General features: G+C 34.1%; 1 protein-coding gene across 7 annotated transcripts in view; it reads left to right on the plus strand.

Annotated features, from left to right (window-relative positions):
- The window catches only part of Zc3h12b (zinc finger CCCH-type containing 12B), a 485919-nt gene that overhangs the window by 157290 nt on the left and 312178 nt on the right, over nucleotides 1-16451 (plus strand). The gene's annotated exons all lie outside the window — the stretch shown is intronic.

Below are 16451 nucleotides of genomic sequence, written 5' to 3' on the forward strand. Positions count from 1 at the left end.
TATTATTTGTCTATTTGTTTTCCTGAGAAACTATTTTGTAGATAACAATATGTAAAACGATAACCATTGATAATTTCCTACCATTTTGTCTGTAATTTGCTAAGTCCCCCCTATTATTATGTTATCCTTCTTTTACTCTTTAAAAAAAAAATATTATTCATGTATGTGTATATCTCACATCACATTTTCTTTATCCATCCATCCATTAATAGAAACTTAGGTTAATTACATATTTTGACTATTGTGAATAAAGATGTAAAGAACATGGGAGTGTTGCTATTTTATACTGATTTTATTTCCTTTGGATATATGCACAGTAGTGGGATTGTTGGATCAAAGTACCATTCCATTTTTTCATATTTTGAAGAGTTGTTGCACAGTTACATTCTCCTTGCTTCCAGTTCTTTCTCTGTAACTTTTAAAATGCTTTGACCATCTCACTGGCTAGTGTGTTCCCATTCAATTGAATATTTTTTTCCAAATCACCCTAAGTAAAACTTTTGCAATTGTACTCTCACCTTGGTCTTGTGCATGCTACCCATACACCTTAGTAGGGGATTTTTTAATTCCCTTTACCAATTAAGTAATGAGAGCTCTATTTATACTCTCAAATATTACTGCCTGTTTTGTCAAATAATTTATGACACTGTCATGTCTCCTTCTCCTGGAAACATTTGGAAAAGGTGATTTAATGAAGGTGAAGTTTATGGAATATGGAATTTATCTTGAGCAGAAACAGAAAAGGGAAGCTGCCAAATTACAATATAGACTATAGTCTATATGAGTAACTTTCATAATATACTAGGAAAGGCCTGAATGTATTTTCTGCTTTTTTTTCCTGTAGATGATGGAGACTTGGAGCAGCTATTAAAGAATCCCCAAGAACAACATAGGTTTAGAGAATTAGCAAGAATTAGTTTTCACAAGGGCTAAGTTTTTATTATGGAAATTTAGTACTGCTATACAGATGAGTCATTCAGGAAATCTACACAGTTTGGAGGAATGCAAAGTATGTTTTTTTACTACTATAAATGTTCAGAAGGATTGCACATTCCTCCAGGTAGTAATAATGTATCATATGTGTAATATTCTGCCATGGGCTTCCCACTAGATATCCAACAATTTAGGTTTCATTAGGATTTCCTCATCTAGACATCCTATGCCTAGCATTCCAGACTCCCAGAAGACAAACAGGAGTTCAGTATAGACTTCATTTCTTGCACTAGGAACAGTGAAAAACTCTAACCAGTTACTATATGGTGGGAACACTTTCCAAGTCCACGTTCTCAAATTCAGCCAAAAACTTGCAAGCAGGACTTTCTAAGGGTAGATATTTTTGCCTTCCTATATTAAAAGTTTTCTACACAAATGCTTGATGAAATTTCTGTCCATTATTTTTATTCAGTAAATAATAATTGCTGATTTCACTCCATATCAGTATGTCATTGCTTTTTTACCATTACTTCTTATTGTTTAAATTTATTTAACTGATTCATAAAAGCCTAAATGGTACATACTATTGCAGAAACAAGGTATTTTGATACATGTGTACATTATGTAATTATAAATCAAGTTAAACATATTTATCTCTTCCAACATTTGTTTTGCCTGAAAAATTTTTAAAATCCTCTCTTCTAACTTTTCAAAACTACAGTTAAATTTATTTTATCTATAGCCAACTTACTGTATCATAGAACAAACACAATTGCTTACTCATAATTGAAAATTTCTTACCTATTAATCAACCATTTCCCACCACTCCAATCTCCTTACTATTAAGTCTCTAGGAAGCACCATTCCAGTCTTACCTTCTATTATATCAACTTTTTTATCCCATATATGCCTGAGATCATATGCAGACTGGTATTTTTGGGGGGTTCTTTGTAGTGGTTGCATATAATAGAAACTATGGGATATTTAAGCTTGAATATATATCTGATTTACTTAATTTAATATTCTGGGCTGAAAGTCCATTCCTTTCCCCCCAAATGACAGAAGTTTAACCTTCTTTATGTCAGAGAAGTGCTTCACTGTGGGTAAATGCCACATTTTGTAATCCATTTGTTGATGGACATTTATGCTGCTCTCAAAATTTAATTATTCTGAGTTGTGCTGCTATAATACGGGTTTGCATGTATCAGTGTAATAAGATATCTTTGACACTTTCAAGGAGATATGTAGAAGGGGAATAGCTTAATGGAATGGAACTTATAATTCTAGTTTTTGAGGAATCTAAATACTGATTTCCATAGTGACTGTAATAGTTTGCATTCTCACTAACAATGTTGAAGGGTTCCTTTCTCGTCAAAAACTTTCCAATATTTGCTTAATTATTTGACTTCCTGATGATAGTCAGTCTTTCTGGAGTGAGGTAGACTCTCACTGTTGTCTTAGTATCAATGGCATGCCTCTAGTAGACAGAAATATTGAATATGTTTGGTGTATTTTCAGGCCACTGGTAGTTCTTCTGAGAAGTGTCTATTAATTTCAGTTGCCCATTTTTGGATTTGCATCTTCTATTTTGGAGAGTTAATCTTTGATTTTTATTCTATAAATTGCTTTTTGTGTTAAATATGTTAGTTTTAAACAGTATAATGCTGGACTTTTTTGTTGACCCATTCTACTAATCTGTGTCTTTTAAAAATGGTAGGTTAAATCCATTTACATTTTTCTTTTGAGTTGGGGTTAGCAAATTTTTCAGCCCAATACTAGTTCTTCAGGATTGAGCCCAAGAATTGTTTATGACTCCCACACACACCCAGGTAATCCAGATATTGACAGAGAAAATTAATTGCTGGCCACTATTTTTCCCTGTCTATTGTAGGAAATTTAGGGACAACAATAATATAGAAGGAAGATAAAAACAAATCTTTTGTAAATAAGAAGTGTAAGATGGATTGAAAGTTGTAGAGAAGATTGGAGGGGAAAGAATCAAGATATATTATGTACAAGCACAAATTCTCTATGATGAATGTAGGCACTGTGTGAACCTGAAATGTACCAATAAAATTAACTTAAAAATGGCATGAAATTTCAACTGAATATTGAAAAATCCTAGGAAGAACTCATGAACAGCCATTTACCAAAACATAGAGGGCTCAGATTTCAGTGAAAACAGTTAGCCCCCCTTATACTGAGCTATAGTACTGATCTCTGCTAAGTGTTGGCAGCAGTACCAGAGCTCAAACATACTACTACTAGCCTGTATGCCTTCTTCTTCAGGACCAACCCCTCTGCTGACTTCCACCAAAATTGCCTTCCTCAACAGAGTACAGGTCTGGTGATATTGGTGGGCTGAACCCAGCCTCCCATCCCAGGGATCCCAGAGGATACCTATTTAGCTCTCACCATCACCATGTTTACCTCCCAAAGTTGTAGCTCACCTAGACTTTATGGAAGTGTATGACTTCAGTCCTGAAGCATAACTCTCATTCTGGTTATTGCTTCGTGTTTGTTCATCCTGGTTTGTTAGTTGTCAACACTTGCCCTGTGCTTTGGAGAACCTGTGTAGTGAAGATAGGATGCACAATTCCATATCTTCTTGTCACAGGGCTAACTGGGCAGTCACTTTGGCTGGTTGTGGGGTGTGCCTTTCCCCTGTCCTCTCAGCACTTGTGCAGGATCTGGTCTATAGCAGCAGCTGCTGCTGAGGGTAAGGTGCATGCTTCTAGTGTCCTCCTGACACTGGCATGGGCCCAGTGGGCAGTGGAGGTGAGGATGTGCAGGGTACATTGTTTGCTTAAAAATCTTTATACATTCTAGATATTATTCCTCTATTAGATGGGTGCATAGTAATGATTTTCTCCCACTGTACAGGTTTTACCTTCATTTTGTTTATTATTTCCCTTGGCATTCAGAAGCTTTTAAACTTTAAATAATTACATTTGCTGATTCTTGATAATATATTCTATGCTATCATAGTCCTATTCAGAAAATGTTTGCCTGTGATTATCACTTCAAATGTTTCCTGTAAGTTTATATACTGCAGTTTCAAAGTTTCTGGTTATATATCCAGGTTTTTTATTCAGCTTGATTTTATTTTAGTACAGAGTGGTAAGTAGTAATTTCATTACAATCTTTGGAACATGGGTATCTAGTTTCTCCAGTATCATATTTTTTATTTTATGAAATAATAAAACAAATTTTCACTACCAGTAGATAAGAGAATAACAAGTTATTACACTGTATATCATTATCATCTAAGTAATTATTCAGTACAATACATAAACCATAAAGATCTTTACAAATAAAATCCAAACAGATAATATAAGTTGTCTTTTTAAGGCTTCTATTTTCTCCAGTGTATGTTTTGGCCAACTTTGTCATAGATTACATGGCTGTAGTTATGTGATTCTGTTTTTGTTTCTACTATCATATTACATTGTTATCTAAGGCGAGTTTTGTGCCCTATCGTTGGGATTTTTTACTATAGCTTTGTAATTTAAAATTCAGTATTGTAATCCCTACAGGATTGCTAATTTTGCTCAGGAATAACTTGAATCTTCTGGATGCTTGCATATGAATTTCAAGATTGTTTCTTCTATGTCTGTGAAGAACACCATTGGTATTTTAATAAGAATTGAATTGAATCTGTAGTTTGCATTTTGAAAATACAGTAATGTTAGTAATATTAATTTTCCTGATCCAGGAGCAAGAGAAATCTTTCCATTCTTTCTTCAGTGTTCTATAATTTCTATTATAGGGATCTTACATGTTTTTTGTTACTTTTTGTACATTGCACATTGTTATCTTTAAATTGTTACTCAGAGTAAAAGATAATGGGCATAAAAATTCTTCAACTGACATTAGTACAAATATTTCTTTTCAGTGAACTAAGAAATACTAGTACAATGACTAACTTGCATTTTTTTTATTTTCCTTTTTTTCCCCCTTTCATCAAACCTAGTTCCTTTTTACATTGGAACAAATTCTTCCCATTTCACAATTTCTACTATACATTTTATACTTTATTGATTCTTTCAGTTTTTCACCCCAAGTAGAACATATGATATTTATATGTGGGAGTCTGATTTATTTCACTTATGGGTATGTTATCAAGGTACATCCATTTACCTATAAAAGTAGCCAGCTAATCCTTTTTTATGGCTGAGTAGTACTATATTGTTTAAAATGACATCTTATTTATCCATTCCTTCATTAATGGGCATTTGGGTTGTTGCCAAGATTTAGTTATTACAAATTGTGTTGCTCTAAACATGGGTGCATATATATCACCGTGGTATAATGTTTTCAATACTTTTGGAAAGATACACAGAAGAATAGCTGAATTGAATGGGACCTCTAATCCTAGCTTTGTGAGGAATCACCATACTGCTTTCTATACTAGTTACCTCAATATTCATTCTCACCTCCAGTGTAGAAGGGTCCCTTTTTCCTCATAGCCCCTCCAGTGTTATTGGTTGATTTCTTCAAGACAGCCATTTTTTCTGGAGTTAGATGGAATCTCAGTATTGTTTTAATTGGCATCTCTTGACTGATCACTGATAGTGAACATTTTTTAGATATTTATTTGCATTTGTATTTCTTCACCTGAGTTATGCATATTCATTGCAGATTCCCAGTATAGGATTGGATCTTTGAGTTTGGGGGTCTGATTTTATCAATTTTTATACATTCTAGATATAAGTCTTTTGTCTTAGAGACAACTGGCTAAAGTTTTTCCCACTCTTTAGCTTGTCTTTTCGCTCTGTTACTGATTTCTTTTGATGTGCAAATGCTGTTTTAATAAGATAAGATCCCAGTTGTTGGTTCTTTGAAGTTTTACCCATGCAGTCTCAGTTTTGTTCATTAAAACTCTGCCAACACCTATGTCTTCAACATTTTTGCCTATTTTCTCTTCCAGGAGATTTAGTGTGTCTGTATTTTTTTTTTTGGTACTGGGATTCAAATTCAGAACATTGCACTTATAGGGAAGTGCTGTGTTGCTAGGCTGTCTCCCAAGTCCTAGTGTTTCTCTTTTCATATTTAGATCTTTGATCCATTTTGACTTTAATTTAGTGCATTTTGATAGACATAGCTGTAGTTTAATTATCAGTATGTAGAAAGCCAGTTTTTCCAGAACCATTTATTAAAGAGGCTATCTTTCTTCCAGGGAACGTGTTTGGCCCTTTTGAGTGTGTTTGAAGTTGCTTCTGCATCTTCAAATCTGTTCCACTGAATGTCAGGTCTGTTTTATTTAGCTGTGCCATGCTAATTTTATCATAGTAACTTTGTCATATAATTTTAAATCTATGGTTGTAATGCCCCCTGCCTTGCCTTCAATGACCAAAATAGCTTTTCTTATTGTAGGTCTCTTCTGTCTTCAAATGAATTTTAGGAATGTTTTCTCTAGTTTTGTGAGGTGTGTTAATGGTATGACTATTTTCACTGTGATGGTTCTTCCTATCCAGGAGAAAGAGATATCTTTCCATTTCTGATATCTTCTTCAACCTCCTTGTTCAGAGTACTGTAATTTTTAATATATAGATCTTTTACTTCATTTGTTAGATTGATTCCCAACTATATCATTTCTGGATGCTATTGTGAAGAGTGTGGTTTCTCTATTTCTCTTTCAGTGAATTCATTGTTTGTGTAAAGGAATGCTATGGATGTTTGAGTGTTGACTTTATACCTACCTACACAATTGAATTTGGTTATTAAATTTAGAAATCTTTGCATGGACATTTTGTTTTCTTCTATGTGTAGGATCATGTCAACTTTGAATAATGATAATTTAACTTCTTCCTTTCCTATACTTATTCCTTCTAATTCTCTCACTGGTCTAATTGCTCTGGCTAAAGTTTCCAGAACTGTATTGAATAGCAGTGGTGATAGTGGACATACTTGTCTTGTTCCTGATTTTAGAGCAAAAGGGTTTTTTTTTGTACAATTAGGATGATGTTTGCTATCGGTTTGTCATAGATAGTTATTATCAGATTGAAATAAATACCATCAATTCTGATTTTGTGTAGGGTTTTTTTTTATCATGAATGGGCATTGAATTTTGTCAACAGCTTTTTTGGCCTCTATTGAGATGATCATGTAATTTTTATTTTTAGTTATGTTGATATGGTGTATTACATTTATTGATTCATTTATGTTGAACCATATCTGTATTCCTGGGGTGGCTCCCACTTGATCATGGTGTATAATCTTTTTGATTATTTGCTGCATTCTGTTTGCTAGCTACTTCTTGAGGATTTTTGCATCTATGGTCATTGGAGAAATTGACCTGTAGTTATTTATTTATTTATTTTTTGGTTGGGTCTTTCTCAGGTTTTCATATCAGGTTCATACTGCCCTCCTCCAGGAATGAGAGAGTATTGCTCCCCTTTCAGTTTTATTAAAGAGTTTGAGCAGTATTAGTGTAAAATCTTCTCTAATGTTCTTGTAGAATTCAGCAGTAAATCCATCAGGACCTGGGCTTTTTTGTTGTTAATTTTTTATTGCAGTTTTCATTTCATTTACTGATACTTGGTTATTCATAAGTTTTATATCTTCTTGATTCCACTTTGGTAAGTCATGTGTGTCTAAGAATCTTTCAGTTTCTTTTGTGCTTTCCATCTTAATATAGTAAAGATTATCACAGTAGGTATTAATGATCTTCTCAATTTCTAAAGGATTTGTAATTTCACCCTTTTCATTTATCAGTGACTAAATGTGAGTCTCTTTTTGATAAGATTGACAAGTAAGGGTTAATCAATTTTATTTAATCTTTCAATCAACTCTTTGCTTCATTGATTCTTTGTACTGTTTTGTTATTCTCAATTTCATTAATTTCTACTCCAATCTTTCCTTGTATTGGCTTTAGGCTTGACTTGCTTTGCTTTTTCAAGAAGTTTAAGGTATAACATTAGGGTGTTATCACCACTGTAAACATCTTCTTAGGACTGCTTTCCTTGCATCCCACAGGTTCCATTATGCTATGTCTGCATTTTTGTTTGATTGTGGATATTGTTTAATTACTTCTTTAATTATATCTTTGATGCACTGGTTGTTCAGGAGAGTGTTATTTAATTTTCATGTTTGTATTGAGTTTTTGCAGTTTCTATTGCTGTTGATTTCCAGTTTCATTGCACTATGGTCAGGTAATGTGCATGGGATAATTACAGTTTCTTAAAATTACTTATGCATGTGCTGTGGGCTATTAAATGATGTATTTTATAGACCATCCTACATGCAGATTTGAATGTGTATTCTGATGTTGGTGGGTGGAACATTCTATAAATATCTACTAAATCATTTTCTTCACAGGCTTGGTTCAATTATGATATTACTTGGCTGAAATTTATGCGTTGATCTATTTGTGACAGTGGGATATTAAGGTCACCATTACAATTGTGATAGTGTTTCTTTGATTTTTTATGTCTATTAAAGTTTTATATAGTTGAATTCTCTTGTATTCAGTGCAGAAATATTTAAGATTATTATCTCTTCTTGAAAATTTCCACTACTAAGTATGTAGTGACCTTTATCTCTTCTAATCATTCTTGGTTTGAAATTCACATTGTGTGTAAACAGAATAGTTACCCCTGCTTTTTTCTGGATTCATGTTGCATGTAGCATTGCTTTCTAACCTTTGACTTTCAGGTTATGAATTCCTCTATCAGTTAAATATGCTCCTCGTATTCAGCATGTTGTTCTGTCTTGTTTCTTGATCCAGTTTACCAGTCTGCTTCTTTTGCTTTGTAAATTGACACCATTTACATTGATAGTTATAAATGATATGAATTGGCTTATCTCCATTAATTTTGAAAGATAATTTTGCAGAGTACATCAGTCTGGGTTGAAAGTTGTTTTCTTTCAAGACTTAAAATACTTTACTCCAAGGTGTCCTTGACTTAAGGGATTGTGTTGAAAAGTCTGCCATGATTCTAATGCTTTCCTTTGTATGTGATTTTTTTTTTCTGCTTCTAACAGCTTTCAATATTAACTTTTCTTGCATTTCTGGGATCTTGATTATTTCATGCTTTGGTGTTGATTTATTTTGGTCATGGCTATTTGGAGTTTTATATGCCTCACTTACCTATATGTCAGATTCTTTTCCCATGCCTGGGAAATTTTCTGTTACTTTTGCAAACCGTATTTTTATGTTATTTGTGTTGATTCCTGCTTTTTCATTGACACCAGTCTTCTTTCTTTATCTTTACATTGTCTTGCTACAGTTGGATTGTTATTTCCTTATCATTTGTTATTTTTCAGCAGTATTTCCTTTTGTGATCACTAACCACAGTCCTGTCTTCAAGGTTTGAAAGTCTATCCTTAATTTCATTCATGCAGTTTTGCAAGCGTTCAAGAGAATTTTTAGTTTCTTGGATATCTGTTTGAATGTTTTACATTCTATTTCTTTCCTAAATTGGGCATTCACGGTTTTCTTCATGTTCCTCTGCTCCTCTACTTTTTTATCTATGACTACTCTAAATTTGTTGAGCAATTCCTCCATATGGTCATCATTGTTTTTACCAGAGAAATCATTTCTTATCTGATTTCTTATATAATCTCATGGATTTGTTTCTTTACTTTGTTTGCTATCATTTCAGAAATATCAGGTGTGTGTCTTCCATTTTCCTCTATTTCATTGTCCCCTGGACCTGTTCTGGGTAGGCTAGAGGTCTGAGGTTGCATTTTGCTTCTGTACCTTGTCATTTTGTATAATTTTTATTTTGTTTTGTGTTGGTTCTTGTAAGTTTTTATTTTAGGTAGCTATAGCACTAATATCAAGGACTCTCTTTGAAAATTCTGTTTTTGTTTTTGTTTTTTTTTTTTTTTTGAAGTCTTGTGTATGTGGGAGGTTCTTGCTTTAGCCTGTCTCAAGGTCCTACCTTTCCAAATTAATTAAGAGTGAGATATTTGTGTTTGTTTGGCTCAGTCCCCAATCCCTGGGTGCTGGGCTCTTGTGAGGTTATTACCCTAGAAGTTTCCAATATTGTTATGAATAGAAGAGCAAATGGTTACAACAGATATGACCTCCTAGCTATGGTAGCATCGTGAGCAGTAATACCACCATCAAGCACAGTTAAGAAACTGACGAACTGTGGTAACTATTCATTTTGTATGTCAAATCATAGGAACCAAATCTACAGCTATATAACAGACCCAATCATAATTTAGGTGTTTATATGCAAAGTGTTTCTCCTTGATATTGTGATTTTACCCTGTGGTGGGCAAATTTAAGGATAGTGTCTAAAACAAAGACAACTGAAAAGGAAGTAGAAGCAAGGCTGAAAGACAAAGGATGATCACACAGGCCTTACTAAACTAGACAAGAGGGTAGAAGAGTAAGAATGAAGGATTAATCAAAGGATTATTGAAGTTAACCAGAAAGATTAGATAGACTATGTACTCCTATGAAAATATGATTAAGTCTAAAGTGATAAATTGAGAAAAGGATGAAAGATGATGAATAGATCAGAACAAAAATATAAGTAACAGACCAGAAATGAATGCAAAACAAAGTAGCAAAAAAGAAGAAAAATAAAACAAAATATAATGAAAAAAATTCCTCTGGTGTCTGCCAAGATCCCAAAACTACTGGGTAATACTTCCAAGAACTCAGTAGAGATTGTTGTCAATGTGATGTTGATCTCAGACTCCAGATTGCAGGGTCTGAAGCCAGAGTCCTTGGCCAGTACTTTCTGTTTGTCTTTTTCTAGCCTTACCAGTCTTTATCCTGTTTCCTATCAGTTTCTCTCAATTTCTGTTCTTTTTCAGGCAGAGACATGAGTCTGCTTCCTGTCCTATATAGTTAACTCATCCTCATGGTTGCTCAGCCTTCTGTGTTCCTCTTACACTGGCACGTTTCTGTTCTCTCACGTTGTTTGTTGCAAGATGGGGTGGGATGCTGTGATGTGGTCTGATCCTCTCCTCCTGCAGGTGCTATCCAAGGCTGCTCAGTTCCAATTCTTACTCCTCTTCTGAGTGTGAGGTGTTAACTTCCTACTTGCTGTTTATGACTTCTGCTGCCTCTGCCACCCACCTCCACTGTACTCTATAACTGTAATTTAGTGAGCCAAGATGTGGTGGAGTGTTGTTGGGTGCATTTCTGCTCCTGCCTCCAGTGTAGGAAAAGCTCCAGACTGCAAAGTCTCACAGTGTAAGGCTTTTACATACCATCATCTATCTAGCCACATGTCATGGGGGACAGGTTAGTTGTTCTATTTACTATGTACCCCTTTAGTTTTTAATCTTGCCCCTTAGAGTTAGAGGTTCCATTTAACACTCTGGTGCACAAAATGATAGGGGAAAAAAGGAAAGGAAAGGAAGGGAAGGGAAAGGAAAAGAAATGGAAAAGAACAGAATAGCAGAGAAGAAATATGGTGGATCACCTGGGAGGGAACAGTTCACTCATTCCTGGGTATGCTGGCAGAATTTTCTGCTGGGCTGTATTGTCCTCTATTTGGAGCAAGGCAAAAGAGGCAGGGAACCTTATGTCTCAAGTCTATACTGTGTGGCTTGATTTAGTCATGCTATTTGTTTTTCTTTTCTTTTAAAACATCCTAGAACGGCAGCCTATCACCTGCAGTACAGTGACTCACTGGCCCCTGGGTGGGCTGGCTGGTGTTTTACTAAGTACTTTGTGTTTTGCTTGAGCTATGGATCTCTTACTTCATATTGGTTTAGGTTTCAGGATGTGTGTCCCTCCCCATTCTTCAAATTTCCTGTGTTTTTATTTGAATTTCCCAGAGTAGCTCAGAAGTTGCCTCCTCCTCTATCTAGCATTGTTGTGAGTACTTCTTTTACCTCTTTATTAGTGTAATGCCTAGATGCTCTTGAAACTATTGTGAATGGAATTGTTTTCCTGATTCCTTTTTTAGCAAGTTTGTTACTGGTATATAGGAAAGACATGTACTTCTTTTTGTTGATTTTGTGTCTTTCTACTTTACTGAATTTGTTTATCAGATCTAAGTGACTTCCACTGGTGAAATTTGGTTTTCTGTGTAAAAAGGTTTATCACCTGGAAATAGGAATACTTTGACGTCATGCTCTTTTTTTTTTACTATTATTATTTTTTAAAGAGAATAAAATAAAACAAAATTTCAAAACAAAATGATAGAAGGGTAACAATAGTTAATAAATTGAATAAGCAGAGTCCAAGATATTGGCATTTAATTGTCAAAACAATATATACACAAGTCTTCTTTAATGGACTTAGAGAAAGTAGTATAACTATCTTAACTATCTTGTGATATATATTTTATTTTTGCTTATCCCTCCCTTCTTTTCTCCATTTCCCCATCCAAGTTTCTATTTCCTTTTGATTTTTTTCTCTGATTTTACAATATCTGTTGTACATTTTGAATATTATTTACTCTTTCAGTTTCTCACACTAGGGAGACAATACAATGTCTACACATGTGTGTCTGGTTTATTTCACTTATGTGTATAGCCTCGAGTTGCATCCATTTTCATATAAAAGTCTCCAATTTATCATTATCTATGGCTGAGTAGTACTTCATTGTACAAAAAGATAAGTTTTTTATGCATTTCTCAGTTGATGGGCATTGGGTTGTTTCCAAGATCTGGCTGATACAAATTGTGGTGCTATAAAGATGGGTGCCCATATATCACTGAGGCATAATGTTTTTAATTCTTCTGGAAAAATACCCAGCAAGGGAATACATGGATTGAATGGGACCTTGAATGAAACTCCATACTGATTTCCACTATGGTTGCACCAGTCTACAATCCAAGCAAGAGTAGAGTAGAGTTCCTTTTTCCTCAGAACCATTTCAGCATGTGTTATTGGTTGATATCTTCATAAAGCCATTATTTTCAGGGTGTGATGGCATCTCAGTATTATTTTAATTTGCATCTCTCAAATGACAAGTGATGTTGAACATTTTTTCATGTATTTATTTGCTGTTTCTATTTCTTCATCTGAGAATTGTGTATTCATTTCAGATGACCATTTTTTGTTTTTATCTTTTACATTTCAATCCTTTTAGTATAATGTTGGCTCTTGGTTTGTCATAGATGGCTTTTATCAGATTGAGATAAAGACCATCAATTCAAATTTTCTGTAGGGTTTTTTTTTTTTCATGAATGAGTGCTGCACTATGTCAAAAGCATTTTCTGCCTCTGTTGAGATGATCATAAGATTTTTGACCGTGGCTCTGCTTCTATGGTATATTACATTTATTGACTTATGCATGTTAAACCATCCCTGCATCCATGGGATGAATCCAGCTTGGTCATTGTATATAACGTTCCTGATGGTTTGCTGAGTTTTGTTTTCCAGTATCTTATTGAGTATTTTTGCTTTCATGTTCATTAGGGAGTTTGGCCTGTAATTCTCTTTCTTAGTTGGGCCCTTCTGTTTTGGTATCAGGGTAATATTTGTTTCCCATAATGAATTTGGGAGTATTGCTACCCTTTCAATTTCATTAAAGAGTTTGAGAAGGAGTGTGTTAGTTCCTCTTTAAATTTCTTAAAGAATTCAGCAGTGAGTCAGTCAGGGCCTGGGCTTTTCTTTATTGGTAGGTTTTTAATTACATCTTTTATTTCATTTATTGATATTGGTTTATTTAGGATTTATATATTCTTGTTTCAGCTTTGGTAATTGATATGTATCTAGGATTATGTCCATTTCTTCTGCATTTTATACCTTATTAGATCACAAGTGTTCAAAGTTAGTATAGATGATCTTCTGGGTTTCTGCAGGGTCCATTGTGATTTCACCCTTTTCATTCCTCATTGCATGGATTTTAGTCTTTTCTTTCCTTTTTGTATAATGTTGGCAAAGAGTTTGTCTATTTTATTTAATCTTTCAAAGAACAAAACTCCTTGACTCATTGATTCTTTGTATTGTTTTCTTAGTCTCCAATGCATTGATTTCTTCTCTAATATCTATGATTTTTCTCCCTCATGGGAGCTTATGCCTTAGCCTTCTCTTCTTTTTGTAGAAGTTTTATTTTTATTTTAAAGAGAATTTAAAAATCACAAAAACAAAAAGAAAAAGAAAACAACGAAACACAATAAAACTGATACAGAATTTTGAAACAAGATGATAGGGAATTAACAATGGTTTTTACATTACACATTGTTGTCTTCAAAGTAGCTTGTCAGATTATCTGGTATAAATATGCAAAAACATTAATCATTCCTTTCAATAAACCAGTAGAATTTTTTAGTACAATTATGCTAGCTTTCATATATATATATATATATAATCTCCTTTCTCTTCTTTCCTTCATACCTGGAGGTCACTGAATGCTTTCCCACATTACATACATATGGTTTCTCATCAGTATGGGTTCATTTATGTATATGAAATGCAGACCTATCCACAAATCCTTTTCCACATTGCTTACAATCATAGAGTTTCTGTTCCATGTGAAATCTTTCATGAATTTTACAACTTTGATTATTGAAATTTTTTTCATATTGCTTACATACATATGATTTTTGCTCAGTGTGAATTATTTCTTGGAAATGAGAACACTGGGGGTGCGGGAGGCTTTCACACACTTTTCTGACCAACAGAGGTCTTCATTGCAGAGTGAGTTGTTTCACTAAGTTCAGAGTAGGTTTTCCCACATTGCTCATATTGATAGGTTTTCTCCCCATTCTTTGTCTTTGTATGCTTCTGAAAGGACTAGAAATTACATACAGGTTTTCTTGTGCATTACATTTACTCAGCTTATCATCAAATCCCACATATTCATGTGACTTCTCTGCAGAATGAGGTAAGATGGGCACATTTAATGATCAATTTCCAATCTGAGGCTTTCCACTGACTGGCTGTAAAGCAGTATGTTGAGTATTAACATTAGTATTTGAAGTCTGAGGGCATATGTTTTCATGTTGATTACAAGCTTTATATTGATAGCACTTTGCTATATCTTCATTTCTTAAATTTCTTCAGCAATTTTTGCATTCTTTCATTTGCTGCTTGTCACAAATCATTCTATAGCATTTATATTTCTAAATGCTTCCCACATCACATCCCTGTAGAACTTCTTTAGGGATGGATTCAATGTGGCCCAATCCTCCTTGGTGAATTTCACTCTTGCATCCTCCATGTTCACTGCCTCCATTGCATGGCTTGTGGGTCTCAAGGATTCTTTGAATGTAGCTCACAGCCAGTAGAAATTACAGAAAAAGGCAGTCTAGTCAACTATTTTCTTGAAGTTTGAGGTTTGCCATTAAGTCATTTATTTGTGCTTGCTCTGTTTTCCTGATGTGGGTATTCACTTATAAAAACTTCCCACTTAAGACTGCTTTATTTTGTCCCATAAGATATGGTATGTTGTGTTGTTATCATTTAATTGTAGAAAATGTTTAATTTAATTTTTAATTTCACCTGTGACTCATTGGTTGTTCAGTAGTGTGCTATTTAATATCTGTGAGTTTATATGGTTCTTTTGTTTTTTTTGTTTTTTTTTTCTGGTACTGGGAATTGAACTCATGACCTCACACCTGCCAGGCAGGTGCTGTGCTGCTGAGCTAAATCCCCAGCCCCAAGTTTATGCAGTTCTTGTGGTTTCTTTTTTTGTTTTTGTTTTTATTTTTGTTTTTCTTCTGGTACCAGGAATCGAACTCATGACGTTGCACTTGCCAGGCAGGCGCTGTGCCTCTGAGCTAAATCCCCAGCCCCTCTTGTGGTTTCTTTTGCCATTGATTCTATTTGCAAAGTGAATTTCAAGCCAAGGCTGACTAAGAGAGATAAAAATGTCACTATATCCTTGAAAGGCAATGATCCAAGAGAAAGAAATAATAAACATGAATATATATGTAACAAATACAAGTGCACTCAACTAAATGAAGCAAATATTAATGACATTAAAAATCAAATAAGCACTAATATAATTGTATTGGGAGTTCACAATACCCCACTATCACAAAGGACAGATCAACTAGACAAAAAATTGACAATGAAATAGAACTCAACCAAACTTTTGAATACATGCACTTAGTAGGTGTCTACGGAGTGTTCTACCCCTCAAAATTAGAATACATATTCTTCTAAGCTGCACATGGGATGTTCTCCAAAATAAACCATATACTAGCTCATAAAACATGCATACATAAATGCAAAGGAATTGAAATTATCCCATGCATATTATCAGACTATAGTGCAATGAAAGTGGAAATCAATGGCAAAAGAAACCACAAGAACTTTATAAATGTATGCTTTATATTTATATCCCTTTTACTTCTCCCTCTTGCCTTATTGCCCAGGCTAAAATTTTAGCTCATATATTAAACTGAAGTGGGAAGAGTTAACACCTCTTTCTCATTCTTGATTGTAGAGGAAATGTGGTTTTTTTTTTTTCTATTCATTGGGACATTTACTTTGAGTTTGTCATATAGCTATTTAGTAAATATCTTTCTATACCTATTATGCCAATATTATTTATCCTGAAAGATACAACAGGGAGTGAGGATATACATGAGAAAATGTGAGAAGTAAGACAAGGAAGAGAAGCCACTATAAATGGAAATTGAGGGAA

This window comes from Chinchilla lanigera, unplaced genomic scaffold (assembly GCF_000276665.1).
Source record: "Chinchilla lanigera isolate Chin_1 unplaced genomic scaffold, ChiLan1.0 scaffold00074, whole genome shotgun sequence".
Classification (NCBI taxonomy): Eukaryota; Metazoa; Chordata; class Mammalia; order Rodentia; family Chinchillidae; genus Chinchilla; species Chinchilla lanigera.